Source organism: Puma concolor, chromosome B1 (assembly GCF_028749965.1).
Source record: "Puma concolor isolate L17-30 chromosome B1, mPumCon1.1.hap2, whole genome shotgun sequence".
In the NCBI taxonomy this organism is placed as follows: domain Eukaryota; kingdom Metazoa; phylum Chordata; class Mammalia; order Carnivora; family Felidae; genus Puma; species Puma concolor.
In genome coordinates, this window is record NC_141670.1 from 100,897,258 (window position 1) to 100,913,810 (window position 16,553).

The window sequence follows — 16,553 nt, forward strand, 5'->3', positions numbered from 1 at the left end:
GTAAATACATAAATATATATAATTATATAGGGTCTTAAAACTATATGTAGTTATATAATAAGTATAATGTAGACATTAATTTTTTTTTTAACTTTTGCATTAGTTTCCTATTCTGTGAAACAGAAGACATTGTGATTGGAGTGGTTCTTCAGCTACTGGATGAAAACATAAAATGCCTGTTGATTTGCTGAAAAAAAAAAAGTGAAGAATGTGATATCTGCAGTACAGTTACCTTAATTACTGTCATGTGCCTAAATAGTAAGGCTGCCTTCTCCATGTAACCCTCTGTGCTTAAAAAATTTCATTTTGTGTGCTTTGTATTCACTACATAAGAATAAGCACTTTTTTGAAAAAAATGCAGATGTATACTGCAGTTCCCTGATAAAAGCTGAAAAAAAAATTTGCGTAAAGTATTTTAAGTTAAGATTTGATAAATGTGCATGTGCCATGATCAAATATATACGAAAAGGCAGTGTCCTTTGTATTTATTTTATTTTTTTCTTTTTGTGGCAAATGAAACTTAAGCATATTGTTTCACATTTGCATCGTTGTAGTGTATGGCTTGTTTCTTGTATCTTTAAAAATGTTGCTCAATAAAATAAATCATGCAACTATTTTATGTTCAGTACACCTTCGGCATTGGTTGAAAATGTGTTTCTATTTAATGCCACACTGAAGTGAAAAATGGTTTCTTGACAGATTTTTTGAAAATAATCCTAGTATTTTAGGGAGCTGCTCTAGGTAGTTTAAATATGGATTTCCCAGTAGAATCTTCCTGGTCTCTGGCTAAAGATGAAAAAAAGAAAAAGAGAGGAAAGGATGAAAGGGAGAGAGATAGAGGAAAAAACACACTATAGGCAGAACAAAGTTCTGTTTCATTCACTGGGACGCAATTTCACCTTCCACTCGCTTGTCATTCCACCTCCAAGAAGACAGACTATCATTTCTGAGGCATAAAAATTCTCAGGGACAAAGCCATGCCTCAGGGCGTGTGTACGTAGAGGGAGATGCACCTGTCTGAGGGTAGATTTTTGATCCCTGAACAATTCATCGACTACACTTACCTCAACTGTCCAGTTAAGTACAATATAATTTACCAGTGTCGATTTTAATGCTGGCTTTTCTCTCAGTCCTTTCTATCTTATAAATCACTGCATGACCCAAGTAGCCCCAACTCAAAAATCAGCGGAATCCATTTTAGTGGTTAATTGGATAAATATTTTTGATGAATGTGTAATATGTGCCGTCCTTCACAGATGACGCCATTAACCTGTCAGTCATAGCACGTGTGTATTTTTTTTACTGGTACTTGGTAAACGATAGTGATGGATTTGCACTTTTCTGTCCACATACTCTTTCCTGTTTTCTTCTTTGGACAATTGGCTCACAGGATAACTGGATGGCAGGGTTAAAGGTGAAGTCTGTGACAAGGAACACAAAGTTGACTGGCTCAGATGACCATCGGACCCACGGCCTGGCCTTCTTGATGGACTAAACCAGTGGAGCTGGCTTAGATGGGCCGTGTGTATGTCCGGAAAGGCTGGGATTTATTGTTAAGAAGCCATGGTTCTGAGTCTGATCTTTGAATAAGCCTTGTGAATTTTAGAAAGCCCAGAAATTCTGTTTCCCATGTGCTATTGATAAGAAAGAGAAATGAGGAAAGAGAATTTGGAGATTCAGCACAACAACATTGCCACTACCGGAAAAACAACCTTTAGAAAACGTCTTAGTTAATAACAGAGGTCAGTACTGTCCTCTTCATACACGAAGGGTACATGGGATACATTGTTCACAGGAATAGAAACGTGTGATTAGTTGTGATAAGTGTCTCACTTGAATCTTCGTGTGAGGCTTTTGTTTTTATTTTTTAAAGTCATCAAAACACATTCTGTTTGTGTCATAGTCATAATCAGGAATAGGAGATAAGGTCAATCAATATCAAGGTGACATGGCAATATTGATAACTCGAATGTGAATGTTTCAAGTATTGAATTTTTGTCCCTATGGGACATTTATTAAATACACTTAATAGGACTCTTGCAAAGTAGCCTTAAAAGTGTTAATGATTCTATTGATAAATATGAATACATACTATTATTAGAACCAATGTTACTCATATCTCAAATACAGTACATTTACATTACTGTAGAAGATGAAGCTCTAATTTCTTATTAGGTGTATTTTTCTTTAGAAAGAGAACCCTGAAAGCTGCCAGTTTTTCTATTAACCTTGAATTATTGGAATTGTATTTATTTAATTTTATTGTTTTTTACAAAAATGCACCTTGTGGCCAAAGGGCAAAGATATGACTCATTACATAAGGGATTTATGTTTTTCAAAGAGCTAAATGTTTTCGTATCCATATTATGTACACTTGAAACAGTTGGTAGGAAGAGAACCTGTTGGAAAAATATGATTTTCAAAAGTAAATAATCCTCTGGGTGTTTTTATATTCATTGTGTTTTGGAATAGGACAGAAGAGGTTTTTAGTTAGGATAAGGATGATAAGAGTGCTGGAGATACCCTGCTTTGCCTACTTGTTTCTTTGGGGATTTAACAGCATGACTGAAAACAGCTTTTGCTTCATTAAAAAGAGTAAAAACTAGTCCCCCCAACTTAAAATGCCTAAAGAGCTATTTTAAACATCAAAATGCTTCAATTTTGTAAATCACCTGACGTCACTACACGCATATGATGCCGTGTGCTTATAACTTTTTAACATTCCGCCTGTGCCCATTCCCTAAAAGTCATGAGTTGATAATAAGGGAAGCGATTTAAAAAAAAACAAACAAAAAAAAAAAACAAAAACAACAACAGTAATGAAAAATTAAAATCTGAATGTGTGTAGGAAAGGTTTTGGAAGGAAAAGTGACTGGCACTCCACGTACTGCAAGGTGATGCCCGTATCTTTTGTCCTCCTTCCTCACTCCCCACCCCTACTGGAGTCCTTACCAAAAACAAGTCACTACTTAGAAACAGGAGTAGTTTTCTCATTATTGTTTGGCTATGCGAATGTTCGTTTTGCTTAATGTTGCTCCATTTACACTTCTCAGCAAATGTAGTTGCAGACAAATGGTTTCTTTTTATTGTTTCCTTGGTTTGGGGTATGTAAATAGCCTAAAATGTACATTGAATTTCACATTGTAAAAGTTTTATTTTATTCCTTGTATTATATTAAGCAAAAATCCCTATGTATATGAAAGTGCATAATAAATATATTTGCTCTCTAGAGGATATCTTGTTTTAATTTTACCCTTGAACCACCAGAACGTGCATGACATGTTTACAGTAGAAACAACTATTACTTTTAAGTTGTTAGCTTATTTTAAATAAATACGGAGTACGGAGAAAATGAATTTGGGAACATTCTACCAAAAAAGAAAAAAACTAAGATGTAAAAACTTCACAGAGGAAGGTAGAAAACCAAAAAGATCTAGATTTTATGTCTCTGAAAAGTTTCTGTAAGGACCTGGTGTTCTCCCCCCCCCCGCCGACTGATCACCATGTAACTGCTGAACCTCCCCATGTCTGGCTTCATGACTCTGAGGTTGCATAACCTGATCAGTTGTGTGCATGCGTGCTCCGTGATCATCAGAACAGTATGGCCATCTCACACTTGATATTTTGGAGTTTATTGCAAGTGTGGTCATTCGTTTTCTAAATAAATTTTATGTATTCTTCACTCAGTAAAGTTGAATCGCTTCATGTTCTGCTTTTCCTACCAGAACACAACATCCTGTACATGTATGAGCGTGTGTGTAAATACATACAGTATATTATTCGAAAGAGAGGTTTCTGAAAAGGCCAGCTAGGTATTATCTGTCAATTTTATGATAATTATAGAGTTTTGCAGTAATTACCATACATTCTTTCTAAATGTGTTGTATTAATAAGAATCTAACTCAACTTTTTAATAACAATGCTTAAACACAAATGGGTGATGAACGTAGAAGCATTTCAAAACAGACTGGTTGACTAAAACTTTTATGGAGTTTTCTAGCTGGTGGTCCAAAGACATACACTGTGAGAACTTGGCAATGACTAAGGTTTCCATTCCTTTGCCCTAGTAGTTGGAAGGATTCCAACTAATAGTGATATACACTCTGAAGGCTTAGATTCCTGGATTTGGGGGAAATTTTCAATTATCAAGCAAATACATGCACTAAATCTTATTTCAGGATGGGGCGCCTGGGTGGCTCAGTCGGTTAGGCGTCCAACTTCGGCTCAGGTCATGGTCTCAATCTGTGAGTTCGAGCCCCGTGTTGGGCTCTGTGCTGACAGCTCAGAGTCTGGAGCCTGCTTCAGATTCTGTGTCTCCCTCTCTCTCTGCCTCTCTCTCCCCTGCTCATGCTCTGTCTCTCTCTGTCTCAAAAGTAAATAAAAACATTAAAAAAAAAATTTTTTTTTAAATCCTGTTTCAGAATAGGGCCTCTTGCTTACCCGTCTTGCTAGTATAGTAAAATTAAAATTATCCAGTATTACAATGGAGTCATTTGAAACTTACTGCATATTTACATATACTCCTTCTTTTTAAGTGTTTCCTTTTTAATGTTAATTTATATTTGAGAGAGAGCACAAAAGGAGGGGCAGAGAGAGAGGGAGAGAGAACCCCAAGCAGACTCCTCACTGTCAGTGCAGAGTCCTACACAGGGTTTGAACCCAGGAACTGTTGGGATCATGACCTAAGCTGAAACCAAGAGTCAGACATTTAACCGACGGAGACACCCAGGTGCCCCTAGATTACTAGTCTTAAATGTACACGATCATTACCCATACTGACAAAATTTAGATAACAAGAAACACATTCATAGATGAATATATTTGCAATGTTTAGAAGAAGTTTTACTTACAGCTTTTACTTATTTTTGGTCTACTTGTTGAAATGTGATCTAATGATAGGTCCCAAAAGAATTGATGTACATTCCTCCCATTTTGTTTGTAAACTTACACTAAATGATAACCTATACAGGAAAATATGCAAATCTTAAGGTATGGTCCTATAATTTTTTACAAACCGAACATATCTATTTGACCATCACCCTGACCAAGATCTAGGCCATAACCACGTATCTAAATATAAACCTCCTGTGTCTGAAAATAATATTTATTGTGAAGGTAGAGGTTAAATGAGACCATTTGATTTTATGAGATTTGATTGTAATTTAATAACTCCATTAGTACATTTTAGTAGGTAGACACAACAAGCACAAACACTTGTATACATTAAAAAAAAAAATGCTCTTACTGGGGCGCCTGGGTGGCTCAGTCGGTTAATTGTCTGACTTCAGCTCAGGTCATGATCTCATGACCTGTAAGTTCGAGCCCTGCATCAGGCTCTGGGCTGATGGCTCAGAGCCTGGAGCCTGCTTCAGATTCTGTGTCTCCCTCTCTCTCTGACCCTCCCCTGCTCATGCTGTCTCTCTCTGTCTCAAAAATAAATAAAACATTTAAAAAATATTTTTTTAAATGTTGTAATTGTGATTAATTCTCCTATGGAAAGGCAATTTATGCATTTCTGAATAAGCCACAGGTGTATTTTAAAGACACTGTATGTTCAGTATATCCAAACCGATAGCCATCAACTTTCTTACCTAAATATCAGCTCTGTTCTTCTGTGAATAGAGTTTTCCATTCTACTTTAAAGAAACTGACATCGGATATTGTAGACGAGCTGTATGGGTATGGCTTAGACATGGAATTGGACATGAAAATCCCGAGGGAGCCCTTCTGGGCAGAAAAGCCTCTGGTCCTTCCTCAAGAAATTCACCAAGGGATGCCCTGCTATACGTTTTAAGTTAAAATACAACGCGTTGGGACTGAAATTTTAAATAATCAATAGTTTGATTAGAAAACCAAATACCCATCCCAGCTGAATCACTAAGAGGGCTTCTACTTCCCACATGACTCTCTCAGGCACGTAGGTTTAAAACTCCAAGGTAACGTTACCTCACTTGGCTCCCAAAATGTGTGGCCAGGTCTAAAACAGATTTTAATGCTCTACTAGGCTTCCCAAATGCCGTGTGCTAGTCTCCTCTCTTGAGCAGTCAACACGCATATTATCATATTCACATCTCTGAGACGTCCTTCAGGAAAAAATAAGTTAATTTAACTTTGCATGGACTAATGTTTTGTTCTCTTTTGCTTTCCCAAAAATAAATTGTGAAGAGACGAGTGGCCCGCTCCACAGTCTTTTAAAGAATTCCTGTTAAAACATGGGTTAGGGGGCGCCTGGGTGGCGCAGTCGGTTAAGCGTCCGACTTCAGCCAGGTCACGATCTCGCGGTCCGTGAGTTCGAGCCCCGCGTCAGACTCTGGGCTGATGGCTCAGAGCCTGGAGCCTGTTTCCAATTCTGTGTCTCCCTCTCTCTCTGCCCCTCCCCTGTTCATGCTCTGTCTCTCTCTGTCCCAAAAATAAACGTTGAAAAAAAAATTAAAAAAAAAAAAATTAAAACATGGGTTAGAAAATGCACGGCAGAGTCATGGTGCCTCAGGAAGCAGTCCTTAACGGGGGACTCTAACTCTTAACTCTCTAGACATTCTTATTCTTGTGCCTGTCTCTACCATCATTGTTTAGGGCCTCACCTGGTCTGCCAGAAGTCCCTCCAGCACTCCTCTCCTCTGTGTTGTGCCTTCTCACAAGCTCACAAGTCAGCTATGCAAACTGAGATGGATCTCTTAAAGCATGGCCCTCTTCTGGTCACAGACTCCAGCCAGCCTTCAGTCTGTCTCCTCAGCGGTCTGTCCTTCAGGTAGGCGCCAGTGATCTTTTGAGAACGTTGCTCTGAGGACGGTTTGCTCCTGGAAACCGTCCAGATCTATCATGTCTTATAGAATGGCACAGAAAGCCTTGCACAGACTCTCTCTCACCTGTCTTTCCTGCTGCTGCTGCTGCTGCTGCTGCCTCCATTTCTGCTACCACTCCCTTCCCCCGCCCCCACCTGCCACTGGACACACACCAAACCCTCTGCTCCCCAATCCCCACAGACTCAGTTGCTTTTGCTAGAACCCTCTATGCTCCTCCAGAGCTGTTTCTCCGCTCACATTGATCTTTGTCCCAGTCTCCCAACCATAGAGAAGTGCTTTTTAAATTACTGTCGTATTTCATACTTTTATGGTTCTTTTTCTGCATTATGTGAAACATATTGTCTCCTTTTCTCCCACTGCAATCCTCTTTCAGACAGGAATTGAGTCTTACTCATCTTTGTATCTTTTGGGTTAGCTCATACATAGTAAGTATTCAGTTACTATTCCTTTCATGGCACTTTCTTTTCATTCAGAAACAGCTGTGGGAGAAATATTTAAATTCTGCTATTTTGGTCCACTTGTTAAAACATACTGAGCTTACCCAAGCTCTAAGAGTGATCAAACTCAGTAAAAAATAGTATGTATTCTCTTATCACTGCTTTCCCATCTGTTCCATTCACTTAGCGTGTATTGAATATAACAGAAAAACAAGCCAATTATTCAACATTTATTAGAACATATGTGGCTGACTGTTGGATTGCTTTTAGCTGATAGCCTGGCCTGACCTCTTTGTAACCAGAGACAGCTAAGTTGAATTCAGTTTATTCTTTTAAGAAGAACTTAGTAATTGTCACTAAAATCGAGAAAACGTATCCATTTGTCCTTTAATTATGTAGCAAACCTTTTATCAGTGGTTTTCAGGGAAGCAACAAGGGAAGTGTAGGCTGTCAGCCCTGCTCCACATCACAGATACGTCACTCCCTGACCCTTTCTCTAAGAATCCACCAGAAGTTCTCCTGGTACAATAACACACGTCTGATCTGAGACCTGGTAATAATTCATTTGATGTAGATTTTAATAGAAAGCTGCAATAAAAACAGTTGGACGTGTGAGGAAAAAAAAGCCCACTAAAAATGAAATAAAACTGATGACATAAAAGTTAAAAAATGAGTACCAGAATGAAAGACAAATGAAGATATGATCTTAAAACAAAAATAGAGGCTCTAAAAGAGAAAGCAAGATGAGATTGTAGGAACTAATTAATGAAGACTATGGTTTTGCCTTAAAGTTCTGAATTCTATTTCATTTGATTTGTGCAAAAAAATGCCATTTATTTTATTATTTGCATTTCTCATACTTATTATTTGTTCTCTTTAATAGTAATCATATTTAGTTTCTAGCAAATTCTTATTTAATAAAGAATGGCTTTCAGTGTCCATCAGACGTTGAGAATTTGTCAAACTGGTACTAACTTAAGACCTTTAAATTGCCCTCATTTAAATACAAAGAGAACTTTATTTACCCCTTCATCCCTTTGGGTTCTAATGCTCTTAGTCTTTGTCTTGGGCAATTATTTGTGACCAAAAATGCAGATGTTTCAGTGTTAGCAACTTCTCATTGGAAGTGAGATTTGTGTATTTAGTCAGTAAATATTTGTCGGACACTTAATAACTAGTCACCAATAAAAGTGATAAACAAAAAAACACACGAGGTTTATGCCCACAAGGGATTTATATTTTAACAGCCTCTTTTTAAAGAAAGAGTAAAAATAGGATATAGAATAGAATAAGATAGTAAACTCTATGAGGAAAGAGACGTTTTCTCTTTTGTTCACTGCCATATTCCTAGCAGTTTTTGTATAAAGGAGGTGCTCAGTAGATACTAAATTAATGCTTTGAAATAAGTTTGTAGACAGAGAAAAGATCTACAAAATCTAGAAATTTAGAGTCCTTTATTCTTTTTATTTATGTGTCTAATATTGTCTTGTTTCCAAATCCCAAACTGTAGTGAAGGGTAACCATCTTGTGTGAAAAGGCAATCCGCACACATATGAAACACATTATGACTTCCAGGGTGCTAGACCCAGGCTGCTTATTCTAGAAATCTTTGGTTGAAGGAGACAGAAGTAACTCAAGCCAAAGGAAATGTATGTGGCAAATATTAGAAATTCACAAAATTCATGGGAAGTGTCACAAAACTGGTTAGGACACAGGCAGAGTTCAGGTTATGTATAGATTTTAGGAAAAGGATATTCAGAAATAGCAGGAAGTATTTGTTTAGGGAGCTGGGATAAAGAATGCTAATTGTTTTCATTGTTTCTGTCATTCTGTTTAAGTTTCAGCAAGTTTAGCTTGGGTTATGCTCCCATCTCTTAGGTGGGAGAGGACAGAACATCAAATTATATTCCTCAGATAGCATCCAATAGGGAATACAGAATTCTGAAGAGGGAATCAGGGTGAAATTAGGAAAAGGACACAAATGCTAGGAAACCCCAGCTAGAAAATGCTAGCCACAGTGCTTATGTCAACTGAAGCATATCGAGAACTGTAACATCACACACTTCACCCCACTTACAAGCTCACAAGTCAGCATGCCGCAGTTTCATAGACACGAGCAGAAGACACAAGACTTTAGGTCAGGGACAAAGACATTTATTACTCATAGAACAGCAGGCATCATGGGCTTCGCATTTGCATCGGTTCTCCTTGCCCCAGGCTCTATGGGAATGATGCAGAAGCAGACCCAGGAGGACCCTACCTGCACAACTAAGGAACTATGAGCCTAGGACCCTCCATCTTATTAAAGTGCCGCTAGCAGACTTGCCCAAACTTTGTTCGGGAGAAAGCCATTGTGTTTATCTTAGACGGCAAAGAAATCTGCCCTCTGCACTGAGGGGAAATACTATATTTCCAAGGCTATTTGCTACACAAACATCCTCGAAAAGATATTCCAGACAAATGATGTCACAAGATGGGCAGAAACATGAGGGATTCATGGGGAGTTGTCTACCAACAAGGTCAGAGGATGAGTTGAGGGGGACAAAGAGACATTGATAGTTGCATGTATGATTCAAATCAAATGAAGAGAGAAACCAATGGCCAAGACATTAGAACTCAAGTTCGAAGGGACTAGAGGGTAAAATAAGCTGAGAGCTTTAGGCTTTGTAGGTTCAGAGGGAACAAGGCAGCGAAGCTGGTGCTACTGTTGGGAGGTGTCCTCAGACCCCGAAGGTCGTTTGTTGCTGGAATGTGATGGGCAGGCTGACAACACCAAGAACTGGATGGATCTTTTTGTCAGTGTGTGTCTCCGTCTATTTGGTGGAACTTGAAGAATTATATAAATGTATTTATGAAGAAGATGAGAGAACATGTGGAGATCAGGCAGAGCTGTTTGGGACTCAATCAAGAGATCAGCTTCATGTCACTGCCTTAGTGACTGGATACTTACACTTCACTCAACAAGCTGTCCTTTGGTATTCCCAGAGTAGTGTCGAGGCCTTTCTTAGCCTCGACCCTACTACTGTCTTAGTAGTGTCGAGGCCTTTCAGGAGAAGGGAGAAGCCCACTGTGGCCACATCATGCTTGGCCACATGCTAAATATTTACCCCATCAAACCTTACTCTGTCTGATATAGGCATCTTCTCTGTCCAAACTCACAGGTACTTCCTGGAAGAAAAGAAACCAAACTCAGTCATTGTAGGTTCCAGCCCTTGTCACAGGGCGGCGATGACAGTGCCCAGAGTGACACCCTTAACCTTTGTGAGAGAAGAGGGGCAAGTGTGGGCAATGTCCCCCTAGTCATCTGCCTGTATTTGGTTCTCCTGTAATGTGTCTCTCAGGAATATTCCGAGGAATAGTTTAAAAACATGTCAATGGCTTCAGGGTAAGAACTAGTGTTAAGGAAAAAAAAAAAAGGAGTCTTTAATTAGCATTAAAGAAAAATATTTTTTTCCCTTTTTTACTGAAGTACATGCCAATATAGATTGAAAAGAGAGTAAAAACTTCAAGTAGTTACCCCATGGAGGTGGTAAACAATTTAAAAGATATATTTTAAGGGAAAGAAAAACATTGGTCAGTCATTTTTAAACTAAATGAAAAGCTAGAGAGAATATAAAATAAAGCTTACAATAAAGAAATGTGTTATTATTTATAAAGTCAAATAGAGGCTTTATCAGAAGTATTTCCTCCTTTTTTTTTTTGTAGTGACCCTATTCAGATCTTGAGTAATGAATTCCTTCATGATAATGATGTACTTCAGAAAATCTCAAAGAAAATTTTGACTTCATGGCACTAAAGCTGCTATTTAAGATATATTTCAGTCAAATATACTCATAGGGGAATGTTTAAGAATAAAGATTGAAGGTGATCCAGAATTTCCAATGGATAAAAAGCAATTATAATTAAGAAAAACTATTTCCCTAAGGTCTGAAAATGAATTTACGAGTTGGTTTAAGAACTCTCACTTTTTCAATCGGTTGTCAGATAGGGATATCACTATTTCTGCAATGGATAGTGTTACAGTCCTGCTTAAAACAATCATTTCTGATGTAAAATTTATCTTGGATTGGTGGCTTTCCAAACCCAGCCAGCCACCTTAGCAGCTTCTCAGTATTATCTGAAAACTGGCCACACTTTGTAAAGTGCTGCCTTGGGCCATCTAGTTCAACTTCCTCCTTTAATGAACTGACACAGAAAAATTAATCTCAATCATGTGACAGATCTTAATCCAAGCAGAATGGTTTCCCATTCCCAGGTTTCCCACATCAACCTCTAAGATTTTACATTTCACTTTTTGTATTAATTATTCTGACATTCTTCTTTCCCCATAAGAGAATGCACAGTGAAATTTGATTATTTCAAAGAAAAGTGGATCATATTTCCTTCTTTAACCTATCACACTACTGAACAGAGATGCCTCTGTTTTCCCATTGAAGATCAGCATAGAAATCAGTCATACATATCCCAGTTTTGAGAAATTTTTTATCCAATTTTTCAAGTGAAAGTAACCATGTTATATGAAAATACAACCATGACATAATGAAACACATTTGAGTCTTGAATGTGCATAGACTAAACAATATTATTGGGTTTCTTACTACCTATTTGTGGTATATCTAAATATCTGAAAGGTCTAAGTTTCTATAGGAAGAAATAGATCTAAGAATTAGAGCAAAAATTTGCTCAAATGTGAGCAAACTTTTTATTTTACTTGCAAAAATGATTTAGGGTTTTTGTGTACTCTTCACCTGGATTCTCCCAGTGATATTACATAATCATAGTACACTTACTAAAACCAGGAAACTGACTTTGAAAAATACTTAAAAAAAAAAAAAAAAACCCACAGGCCTTATTTGTATTCCCCGTGGTTTTTTTTTTTTTTTTTTTCATTTTTTAATAGTTCTCTGAAATTTTATCACAGACATGGATTTATATAACCACTGCTACAATCAGGATACAGAACAGTTCCATCATCCCCCAAAAACCACATTATCAAACTCTCCCTTAATAATCACACTTTTCCCACAAACCAAGCCCCTGGCAGCTACCATGACAAAAGAATTCACAAGTAATTTAGTTTTAAGAACTCCAACTTTACTGAGCCAAATGTACATATCAAAAAAGAATTGTTTAGCTTTGTGTTGAAAAGCCAGTGACTACTTCTAGTATAAACATGAAGGCAAGGTAGAATTTCTCTTTGTCTTTCTGGATTTTATGCAAGACTAACAAGATGGACATTAATAAAACCTGTATGCCTCACTTTCAGTGAAATCAGAAGACAGACATAATCCACAGATTCAAATAAAAGGGGAGGGTGTGCTGTGATCAGGTAAGAGTACCTTCTAAGCTTCTTGGGATGAAGGGCAGCAAATATTGTTTCAGGGGAAGGGGGACAGCAAGACGGCCCGATAGCAGCAGAACTCAGATAACAGAAGAATGAAGCAAAAACATACTTTTTTAAGGTGAAAGATCAACCTGAGGTAACCCACCTTATTTGGTGCATACATTGAGATCTATCTATTTCATGCTACTCAGATAAATTTGAAAACCTTGAAGAAAAATGATCATTTTCTTAGAAAATATAATTGACCACTACTGACCCCAGATAAGATTTTTAAAACTCTAAACATCTTATTTCCACAGAAGAAATATAGCTATCTTGGGGCAGGAAAAAAAAAAAAAAAGAAGCAAGAATAGATCATTTTACCGGAGAATTCTGAGACAGGGCTGAAAATTTGAATGTCTTTAAAACTGTTCTAAAACACTGTGGAAAAAACCACTTTTCAGACACTTTGTATGCAATCTTCATAATGCATGAACTTGTTATTATAGTTTTGTTAAATAACACTAGTCCCTCAACAACAGGGTTCAAATTTCAGTAACCATGATGTATTAACCATGAGTAATTGCATAAAGTAAACACTTCACTGCTGGCTTTCTGTCCACAAATCACTGTGTACATAACAGATGTGAATTATGACCAGTGTCCATCATGTCACCTCTTTCAAAGTCTATTGGTGACGGGTCATTGAGTATCTGTCATTCGCTTTACGCACAGAGAGCAAAACATGAGATCGTGTTGTTTCTTGTTTTCCCAATGACAAACCCATGTATCGTTTTACAAGAATGGAATATTGAAAGAGGAAATTGGCCAACAAAGGTTTAAGTGTAGCAAAGACATGACAATTGATGATGCTGCAGTAGAATTGGATACAAGAGAAGATTTAAAAGGAGCAACAGGGGTGCCTGTATGGCTCATCAGTTGAGAGTCTGACTCTTGATTTCCATTCAGGTCATGACCCCAGGGTCATGGGATCAAGCCCCACTTCGGGCTCTGCAGTTTGGGATTCTCTCTCTCTCTCTCTTCTTTCCATCTACCCCTCCCCCACCTGCCTCTTTCTCTCTAAAATTAAAAAAAAAGGAAACATAGCAACAGCAAAGCAAAGATAAGGTGAGATCCAAGTCTCCATGAAGTTACAGTGCAAACCATGTCAGCAAAGTTTCTTAAATATAAAAAAAGCAAACCAAAGTTGTTTCAACATCTTTTAGTTAAAATGTGCTGAGGACAGGAAGCCACTATGGTTGAAACTATATACAGTGATTATGAGGAGACTGAACTTGACTGCCGGTAAAAGTTGGTTTCATTGTCTTAGGAGTTGGCATGAATTGATTAACGTTATTTGGTGAAACAGCACAACTATGGGTGCTGCTGGGAAACGTCTGCCCAGATTTCAAAGGTTATTAAGACCCCTTTGCATGGTTTTAGGGGGCATGGTCATTTTTACAGTTTCACACTACAGTGCAAAATGAGGACTTCCTGTGTAAATTGGTACAAAACATGGCAAAAATGACATGAAAAAGAAAATAATGGACCCATAGACCTAATTAGCTTATCATTTTTTATTAAAAAAAACCCTGAATATCAGCAACCAGAAGCCAACACTACATTAAAAAATATTTTATCATGACCAGTGGGTTACTCCTGGAATTCAAGCACAGTTGAATATTGGGAAAGCTATTAATATAGCAGTTCTTTTAATTACATACCTAAAGAGAAATATATATATCCTTCATGGATTCTCAAAAGACATTTAATGAATCACAACAATAGTTCTTGATAAAAACACTATAGAAACAGGATACAATTTACTCCTCAGCAAAAAAATCATTTTGTGCTTAATAAAGAAGAGGAGATACAGCCGACTGACGTCAAGGTTAAATCAAGAAAATTCATTATCACCATTATTATTTAACATTGTTCTGAAGTTAGTAGCCATTACAATTAGAAAAGAAAAAAAAAACAAGGATTGAGTTTGTAAAGAAAGGTGACACTATCACTCTGTGCAGACACTGTCATCATATACTTGGAAAAGTCCCAGTGAATCACCAGAAAAACCACCATAAGCAACTAAAGATTTCAATAAAGCAGTGAGGTATACAATCAACACGTATTTCCAGCAGTTTTCACATATGCAAACAACAACCAAGGGCAACATACAGTGGAAGAGGTATACAAAAATGACATTTTTGTCTATCAGAAATGTCTATCAGACAAAGATCCCCAAATCTGATTGTTTAAAAACTTCTTTTCTGAAAGTCCACGAGAGAACAGGCATGCTCCTACACTGCAAAAGGGCATACAGGCTGCTACAATTCCTCTGGAAGCGATTTACTTGCTAGGTAATAAAATCGCAAATTCATTTTCTCTTTGATCTGGAAATCCCACTTGGAGAGTTTACCTACAGATCGGCCTGGACATGTTTGAAACGAAGAAGGTACAAGTTAATTCACTGAAAGAGACAAAAATGGACACACGGTAAAGAAACAAAAATTGAGATGGCAAGAAATTTGAAAAGCATGTCCATCAATAGGAAGGAGACTCATTAAATACATCCTTGTGTACCTATGCATTGCAGCAGTACAACTGGCAAATGCGAGTGGGGAAGCTTCACCAGGCACTAACACTGAGAAAGCCCCACCACATGTTGTCATGGGAAAAAAGCTTGGTGCCCAACGATGTGTATCTTATGCTACCTTTTGCATAAGAATGATGGCAGTAAGACCTGCATAAACAACAGTTCACATATGGGAGGAAGAAGATGGGCACCGGGCCCTCGGGGCCAAGGTAGATGCCCACTTAACACTGGACAGCTCTTATTTATTTACCAACTGAATGTATTCCCAATTCAAAAAGAAAGGCCAACGAAATGGGATAATTTAATACTCATTTTCCAGGTCAATATTTTAAAATATTGTTTATTCATTAGGGGCCCATTCAATCTTCTCCCCTGTACATTAAGTGGGCCCATTTGTCGATTTGTCCACCAGCTGGAACTACCCCACGATGACCCAGTACAGCACCTCTTCAGTGTGCCCTGTTTGCAGCCCCATGAATTAGTGAAGGATGCCAGACAGGTTTCCTGCCTGGGCAGCAGGCCACGGATAAGGTGTAAACTCTTTTAGTCAGAGTTCATTTCATATCCAACATCTACCATTTCCCAGCAAATGACTTCACCCCTGCTAGCTTCAGTTTCCTTTTCACAAAATGGAGATAATAATGCCTTCGCTGCAAGGTGGTGAAGATTAAAGGAGCTGACTCACGTAACACACCTGTTGAGGCACGGGACAGGTGCCAGTTGCCTTTTTTTCCCACCTGACTTGCTAAGTTTAGCAAATGATACTCTACGTTAACTGACTTCAATCAAATAACTATTCCTTCTTCATTCATTTAGAACTCTTGTCATTGATCTGCTTTAGCGTGAATAGCTCCGACTTAACTCTTGCGTCACACGAGCTGTTCTGCTTTTCTCTGGTATTATGACTAAGACCATAGACACAGCCCATGGATGTTCAGTGTAGGTTGCTAGTTTAAATGAATAGCACATTCCTTCGCAAAATGCTGACTGATTGCTGGCTCATAGATTTCTTGGGGCAAGTTAATTCCGTGAAAACAGCTAAATGGGGTTTTGGGTGCAGACTTTTTTTTTCTTCCTTAGTAATCAGGATTAAGTGTAGTGGATATAGCTACATGCTTGGATTTAGCAACTAGAGGTAGCATAAAATTTTATACCTGATGCCTACCCCGTTAGTAATGAAGGTAAGCAGCAGTAAATAAGAAATAGATAAAAGCAAATTAAAAGCCAAATTAACATTACCAACAAGCTTTCTCTTCAAAGACTAATAAATACTCTGAAATATTCTACTTAGGAAAATGAAACTGTGAGTTATGTCCTCCAGTGGGAACCTGTGATTTATTTGGGATTTCCCATAAAGACTGTGTGTGCCTTGTAGAAACTAGATATCAAAGGGATGG

General features: G+C 37.8%; 1 protein-coding gene and 1 long non-coding RNA gene across 3 annotated transcripts in view; one reads left to right on the forward strand and one right to left on the reverse strand.

Moving 5' to 3' along the window:
- Positions 1-3,229, forward strand: part of ANKRD50 (ankyrin repeat domain 50) — a 33,105-nt gene extending 29,876 nt beyond the window's left edge. For both annotated transcript variants that reach the window (XM_025921804.2, XM_086704264.1), the window contains one exon: positions 104-3,229. The gene's annotated coding sequence lies outside the window, so the exon portion shown is untranslated. The remainder of the gene's footprint in view (positions 1-103) is intronic.
- A 6,414-nt stretch (positions 3,230-9,643) lies between these two features.
- The window catches only part of LOC147581773 (uncharacterized), a 67,809-nt gene continuing 60,899 nt past the window's right edge, over positions 9,644-16,553 (reverse strand). Inside the window, exon 4 of the long non-coding RNA XR_015249759.1 lies at positions 9,644-10,408. This is a non-coding gene — a long non-coding RNA (uncharacterized LOC147581773). The remainder of the gene's footprint in view (positions 10,409-16,553) is intronic.